The 7,757-nt window shown below is 53.2% G+C and overlaps 1 long non-coding RNA gene across 2 annotated transcripts in view; it reads left to right on the forward strand.

The window, feature by feature from the left end:
• Positions 1-631: 631 nt before the first annotated feature.
• LOC116640066 overlaps positions 632-7,757 on the forward strand; it is a 10,221-nt gene continuing 3,095 nt past the window's right edge. The window contains exons 1-3 of one of the 2 annotated variants that reach the window (XR_004300961.1): positions 632-3,318; positions 4,226-4,328; positions 5,897-6,084. This is a non-coding gene — a long non-coding RNA (uncharacterized LOC116640066). The remainder of the gene's footprint in view (positions 3,319-4,225; positions 4,329-5,896; positions 6,085-7,757) is intronic. The other variant, XR_004300962.1, reaches the window with a different exon arrangement.

The raw sequence follows: 7,757 nt of genomic DNA on the forward strand, positions 1-7,757 counted from the left end.
CACCTCGTAGTTGCCCAAAGTGACCACGAGGCCTCCCCGTCCATCCTGGAGGCCCGCGGGGCATCGGGTCTCCTCAGAGCACCCGACACAGCCCTGCCTGAGTGCAACAGTCCCCGTGGGGGGAGCTGACACTTCACTGCCATTGACATTTCTGGGTGAACACCGTCGAAGCCCCACTGTGTGCAGGCTTTGTTTTAGACACTGTGCAGAAATGGCCCATTCCAGGCCATGGAGGGGCTACTCGAGCATCCCCGTGGCTCAGGGAAGGAAACCGAGGCACAGAGAGGTTTCACAACCTGCCTGAGGTCACACAGCTGAGAGTCAAGGCCAAGACTGGAGCCCAGACGTTGTGCCTCCATTGTCCACGCTCAGACTCCCTGCTTCGCGTCCTGGGAGCCCAAGGGACTGACTGCACATTCCATAAACGGTCGGGAGAGCGGTAACCAGAGGAGGCTAACTGAATCACTGGCTAAGTCAATTCCTGTATTTATTGAGATCACGTCTCAACCAGGGTATTTTTAGGCAGTCTAGCATTATGATTCTCTAGCACTGGGAATGTATTAAACCCAGCCCTACTTACCAAAAATATGCCTTGTGTCCACATTGCCTCTCACACTCGGGCGAGGGAGCCGGCAGGAACAACAGGGCTCCGGCTCGCTGCCCGCGGGCAGGGAGGGCACCCGGGTCCGGGCTCGGACGTGGGGGTGGCCCCGTTTCCGCAGCCCTGGCTCTCAGAAACAATCCCAAGTCTTCCAGCATCGAGGAGGGGGCTCCCTCATAAGTCAGGAAAAAGAAGACCGACCGAGACTGAGAAGAAAAACAGGCAGAGAGAAGAGAACAGATTCCCCAGTTTCCTTAAACAAAATAGAAAGTGGCACATAGGAAAACTTGCAAATCTACACAGACTTGCCTGCTCTTTCCATCTGCTTCCTGGACTGAACAAAGCACAGATATCAACAATACTGATGCCGAACATACGGTCCCAGGCCCAAGAAACGAGGCAAGATCGGGGAAGGAAGCAGATGAACGCTCTCCAAGCATTGTCCGCGGGCCAGGCGCTGGCCAAAATCACCCGTCATCCTCAGGGCGGCTCGGTGAGGCTGAGACCTTACAGAGGAGGAGAGCGCCCATCAGGAGCTGCGACATCGCCCCGAGGCCCTGCCGAAAGCACGCGCCCGCCTGGCTGCATTCCAACCCGCTCCAGCTCCTAATCCAGGCTGCCTTCCAGGATGAGTTTGGAAGGATGGAGGACGGGGCGACGGTACCAGGGACCCCAAGGGGACCAGGGTCAGCCGGGCAGACACACTGTGAGGTCAGTATCCCGGCTCATCGATGTGTCCCCTCAAGGCAGGACGGGGTGTCTGGGTCACGTCCTGCCCATCTGGGAGGCGTCACTGGGGCATGTAGAGCTCCCGAAGATCCCACGCAGAGAGAGGCACCACCAGGCTTGTGCCCCAGGACAGGGGCTCTGTCCACAGTGCAGGGGAGAGTGAGCAAGTGGGGGAGGGAACCAAGCCCTGGGGGCCTGGCTGGGGCCCTGTCGTGTGTGCTGGACGAGGGGCTCAGCCTGGCCCCATCTGTCCTCGCCAGGGCAGGAGCGCCTGGGCCCTTGGATCCTCCTCTTTTCTGGGCATAGGTAACTATGATTGTAGAACTTCTCCTGATAAGCTGTCACCAGGGACCAAAGGATCCTTAGTAACGGAGATGGGGCTCTGGGCAGGCCGGCTGACAGAGCAGTGGGACTTTCTGCAAACGGACAGTCACGCGCCTCAAGAGTGGCCAGCAGCCTGTGGGGTGAGGCCTGGGAGCTCACAGTGGCTTGGGGCCTCAAAGGACCTCACTGTCATTTATGCATGCTTTGTCCCCGACGCAGAGGGGAACTGAGGCTGCGAGTGCGTTGATGACTCCCAGGGCGCGGCCACTGGAAGCTGCACCGGGTCGGCCTCCTGGTCCCGGCCTGCTCCAGCCAGAGCCCCCACAACCTCCTGTTTATAAGGCCAAGGGGCAGCACAAGGGGTCTGTCTCCCCCTCCGGCTCTGGACTGCCCGACCTCCTCTGATCCGGCCTGGAGACCCCTCGGAGCCCCCAGGCTGCACGGGGCCCTGCCCGGAGACCACGGGCCGGAATCAGCCTCCAGGGCGTGAGAGGGGGACGCCAGGGGCCTCCCGACAAACTGGTCAGTCATTGGGATGCCCCCTGTTTTGATCCAGTGATCTCTCTGCTCGGGAACCCACGTAATTCAGGTCGTTCCAACCGAACCCCGCACCTGGAGGCGTTAAGTGGGTCGTGATTAACCAGAGCAGAATTCGGGAGCCCACTTTGATGATCAACAAGGGGATGGCGGTGCTCACAGCCCATAAACTCTGGTGCCACAAAACGCGGATGTTTCAGGAAAAGTGAAAACTGCTCCCTATGAGAAAATGACAACTACCTTCATTTTTGTTTTTGAAATTGATATAAGCTTATACGAAAATATTTTGAAAAGCAATATATGTGTGTGTATGTGTGTGTGTGTACACGCGGTGTGCACGCATAGTGTGCGGTCCTGGGAAAGCCGCTGTCGCCATGGACACCAGGTCCCCGGGGGCCTCCGGAGCTGGTGGTCACCGACGCGGGCTGTCCGGGGCTGCTCTCCAAGACCCCCCAGAGCCCCGCTCCCGCACCCGCTCAGCCCCTCTTACTTCAGCGTATGTTTGTGAGATCAGCCCATGTTCACTCCGTGCGTCCCTCCTGTGCGCACGCCAACCTCGCCCCTAAAGCTGTGGCGGGCGAAGGGAAGCGTTCGATGAACAACGCTCATCTCGAGGATCAAGCTCATCAGCTTCTGTGCATGCAGCTGGGGTGCTCAGGCCCCGCGGAGGCTGAGTGTGGTGGGAGTGTCCCTCGCAGAAGGGGGACGGGGGTCCTGACTCTCACAGGAGGAGTTTGGTGTAGAAGGTCCACAGCTCGAGGCACCCAGCTCTTCCTGGGCCCTGGGCCCCCACACGTGGCCTCCCTCCCACGCTCAGGTCCTGGTCCAGCACGTCTGTGCTCCCGACAGCTGGAAGGAGGATGGGGAAAGATCAGGCACCGCGCCTTCCTGTCACACACACCACCTCGGGCACTTCAATCGCCAAAACTTGGTCTTACAGCCGCATCTAGCTGGAAGGGAGGCTGGGAAAAGAGGTCTTTGCTTTGGGCAACCTTGTGTCCAGCTAAAAATCAGGGTGCTGTTACAAGATGAGAGGGGGGATGAGTGTTGGGGGCAACCAGCAGTCCCTTTCACAACCACTGATGTGCATTAATGTCCTACATCCAGTGACCTTTGAGTGCACGAAGGTAAGTACATTATGTTCCTTCTTCTTTTATGAATATACTGTTTAAAGTAAATAGATTTTATTTCTTAGAACAGTTTTATGTTTCCAGAAAAACTGAACAGAAAGCACAGGGAATTCCTTTATATTACACACGCATACACTCACATTCACGCACCACACACATACACTCACTCATACATGCCCAACCACACACATGTGCACCATCAAGGCTCTCACACACATGTGTTCACACATGCACACTCACACATGCATGTGCACTTACACAATGCTCACATGCATACACTCGTACTCACGCTCACACACGTGCACTCACATGCACATTCACGTGTGCATGTATGTGCATGCACACTCACATGCACACGTGCACTCATACAATGCTCACACACATGCATGCTCACTCTCATACACGTGTGCTCACATGTGTGCGCACACTCACGTGTGCACACATACACACTCACACAAAATTCCCCCATTGGTTACTGTGGCGCATGTCTCCCTATTGATGAACCAATATTGGTACATGAGTATTAACTGTTTACATGAGGGTTCATTCCTTGTGCTCTAAATTCTATGGCTTTGAACAAATGTGTAATGACATGTGTCCATCATTACAGCATCATACAGAGTAGTTTCACGGCCCTGGGAACCCTCGGAGCTCCCCCTGGCCACCGCTGGTCCCATCACTGTCCCCACTGTCGTGCTTTCTCCAGAATGTCATAGAGCTGGAATCAGAGTATGTAGTGTCTTCAGATGGGCCTCTTTCCCTTAATAATACACATTTAAGGTTCTTCCCTGTGTCTTCATGGCTTCGGAGCTCATTTCTTTTTAGCGCTGAATGATATTCTCTTGTCGGACTGGACCACAGTCTGTGTGTGCATTCACTGAAGAACATCTTGGTTGCCTTCCAGTCGGGGTGATTACGGAGAAACATCTGTGTGCAGGTGTTTGCATGGACATATGTTCTCAACTCATTGGAGTAAACACAGAGGGGCACACTTGCCGGATCAGACGGTAAGAGTCTGTTCAGCTTCCTCAGCAAATGCCAATCCATCCTCCAGAGCAGCTGGCCATGCCACGTGCCCACCAGCCACAAGCGAGCATTCTTGTTGCTTCACGTCCATGCCAGCCCGAGCTGTGGTCAGGGCCTCTCATTCTGACCATGCCCATGAGTGCGCAGTGGCGTCTCCATGCTTTAAGTCACAATTCCCTAATGGCACGTGCTTATCTGCTTCTGCCTGTCATCTTTCGTGAGGTTTCTGTTCAAATCTTACAGCCACGTTTTAATTGGGTTCTTTTCTTATTGAACGTCAGCGGTCCTTAGTAGATTTGGGATACGAGTCCTTCCTCACACAGGGCTTTGCAAATGTTGTCCCCATTGGTGGCTTGTCTTTCTGTTCTCTTAGCGGAGCTGTGTGCAGAGCAGGCGTGTTTAATTTTAATGAAGGCAGACTTAATTTTTTTTTTTTCTTTCATGGATCGTAGTTTTGGCGTTGCATCTAAAAACTCATCACCAAACTCAAGGTCATTTGTATGTTCCCCTATTTTATGTTCTAGGAGTTTAGATTTAAGTCTGTGATCTAGTACAAGTTCACTTTGGTGAAAGGTGTAAGATCAGCGTCTACATCATTTTTTTGCATGTGCGTGTCTTTGTGAATATTTCTGCAACCATTAAATACTAATTATGAGGATGTACAAAGAAACTGGAAAGTATTAGGATATGATGTTAAGTGGAAGGCACTGGGCAAAGCTTCAGGTGTAGAGGGAACGGAAGGAGAAGCATGATGGTGGGGGAAGTGGGGTGGTCTGCAGAGAGCTTGAAGAGCTGGTTAAGCCAAGCACCTGCACTGTCTTTCTGCCCCAGGACCTTGGGTTGCATGCTTGTGTCCTGAGAGGGGCAGACAGAGCCTGGGCAGGGCCTGGGGGAGGACCAAGGCCTGGAGAGGTGCAACGAAGCAGGAAGGGAGGAGCTGGAAGCCACAGATGCTCCTCTTCAAGAGCCACCTGCTGACTCTGAGCTCTGCACAGCCTTGTTGGCCACGACTCTTACTGATGCTCTGAGCTGCAGAATCAGGGCTGGACCGAAGGTCTCCTTAGCTCTAAGCTGAAGTGTATCTCAAAGTTGTAGGGAGATGAGATGAATACCCACTGCTATTTATCAACCCAAGGCGTTGGGTCCAACTCCACATGAAAACCCTGTTCCTGGCAAAGTAGGTTGGATGGTGTGAGACAAGAGGACCTGTGTCTGAGGACCTGGCTGGTTTAAATGGCCCAGACCCAAAGCAGGATGGTCCTCCTTTGTCTAGCTTTCTCTCGGGCCCCCCACCTCCCAAAGTCTGGAATGCAAGCCAGATATTAGCCAACTGACATCCTACGTTTTCTGGCCAGTCCTTCATCCCTGATCCTCCCCAGGAGCCAGGCCCTGTCCAGGGTCCATCTGTCCCTCCCATGATAAAGGCATACAGCACAAAGCCCTGGGTGGGTGGGTGGCTGGGTGCCCTAGCCCTTATGGCTCTCTGCAGACCATGCTGCTCCCCCCACCATCACGTCCCTCCCTTCTTTCTTTCTTCCTGTTACCCCAGATCTCAGCATGAAGCCTCATAATAGCCTGGCTGGTGTCCTGACTACAAGTCCCACATGGGAGTTCCCATGCAGGCATCATCCTTGCATCAAACCTCAAGACCCCCCAGGAAGAGTTTCCTGAACATTGCTGATGTCCTGAATACCCAGCATCTATGAAGCCCAAATGAACTTGTTAAAAATAAAAAAGGTACTGGTGATCATTTGCTCTGAGTTTAATCCAATTAGATGACTTACTTAAAATAAGGCTTTGGGGATGAAAACAGGGGCGCACACAAATCAGGAGCACACTGGCTCCTCCCAGTCCAGGAAACTTCCAGATGCAGCTAGACAAGTGGACAGCCACCCTCTGCTCAAAGACACCCTTGGACTGAGAGCCTGCTAGCAGCTTGGTACATCTGAATGGTTCCAAAGTCACAACGTTCTTTCTTATATTAATCAGAACCTGTTGTCCTGAAGCTTCCATCTGTCAAAGCTGTGCATGTTCCTCTCAGTCAGCTGCACAGAACAGATCTGTTCCCTGGTCCCTGGGGAAAGGGACAGACTCTTGTGTGTCTGAAAGGAGCTGTCATTTCCCCACACCCCGCCCCACCACCTCTGCAACCCAGAGAGAGAGCTGCCCCTTAGGAGACCCACTGTTTGTCAAGTGTTTTATTTGGGTCAAAACACAGTGATTCCTGTTGGGGATGAAGAAGCTGGGTTCAGAAAGGTGCACTGCTCACCCAGGGTCCCCTCACAGGAGGAGATGCTGAGGCAGACTCACTCCCTTTGACCCCATCATCTCTCCAGGGCCTGCAGAGTGATGACCTCTTTCTTGTAAATGGGCATCCCCAGTTACCTCAGTGCCTCTAGAGGGCAAAGGACCACTCACCTTGCCCTGACATCAAAGCTTTTGCAAAAGGGAACTCTAAATACACCCCCACCGGGTCGCAAAGGCAACCCTCCCGCACCTCAGGCGGAGGCCCTCTCCTATTCCTCTTCTGTGTCTTTTAGGAATGCCTTCAGTTCAAATAACAGAATGACTGGCCAGCAGTCTCTTAAACAAAGAGGCTCAAAACTGCCATCCAGAGCCCAAGCTCTTCTGCATCCCACCATCTACAGCAAGTGGCCTGTGGCCTCACATTTTCATGATGGCAAGTCTGCCTCCAGGCACAACTTCCTTCAGGAAGAAGAGGGATGGACAAGGGCTTTCTCCTCAGGCTGCTCTGTCTTAATTCCAGAAGAGAAGTACTCCCCCGCTCACTTCCTCCTACGTCTCACGCAGAACTAGGCCATACAGCCTCCAAAGACCAATCATTGGCCAGGAGAAATGAAATGAGTACCAACCGGCTTTGATCAATCATGCTTCTTTCCCAGGGGTGGAGTGGACACTGTCCTGCCTAGACTCTGCATCCTTGACAGCCACCTGCCTCCAGGGCCAAAGTCTATGTGCCAACCATTAAGAAAGCCAAGGAGAGTCCTGGCTTCCCCTGCAGAAACGTAATCACCCTGAAGTACCGATCCTTGAAAATCTCTGTTGGAAGAATTTCCTTTTAAGAGGGGTCAGAAATTTTAGCAAGAGTAACAACAATCTAATATTGGAATCTCAGACACTACCTGCCAGGAGACCATGGTGTCCATAGCAGGGTAGATGGGGAAGGTCACCAAAAGAGAGATCAATAAATATTGAGGGAGGCATGGAAAGAGGGAGGGAGGGAGGGAGGGAGGGAAGGATGGTGCATGGGTGTAAAGAGAGTAGGAAGGAAAGTGGATGATGGATGGATGGTTGGCTGGCTGGCTGGATGGTTGGATGGATGGGTAAGTAGGTGGATGGATGGATGGCTGATGGATGAATGGATGGATGGATGGGTAGGTAGGTAGATG

This window comes from Phoca vitulina, unplaced genomic scaffold, assembly GCF_004348235.1.
Source record: "Phoca vitulina isolate PV1807 unplaced genomic scaffold, GSC_HSeal_1.0 scaffold19, whole genome shotgun sequence".
NCBI lineage: Eukaryota > Metazoa > Chordata > Mammalia > Carnivora > Phocidae > Phoca > Phoca vitulina.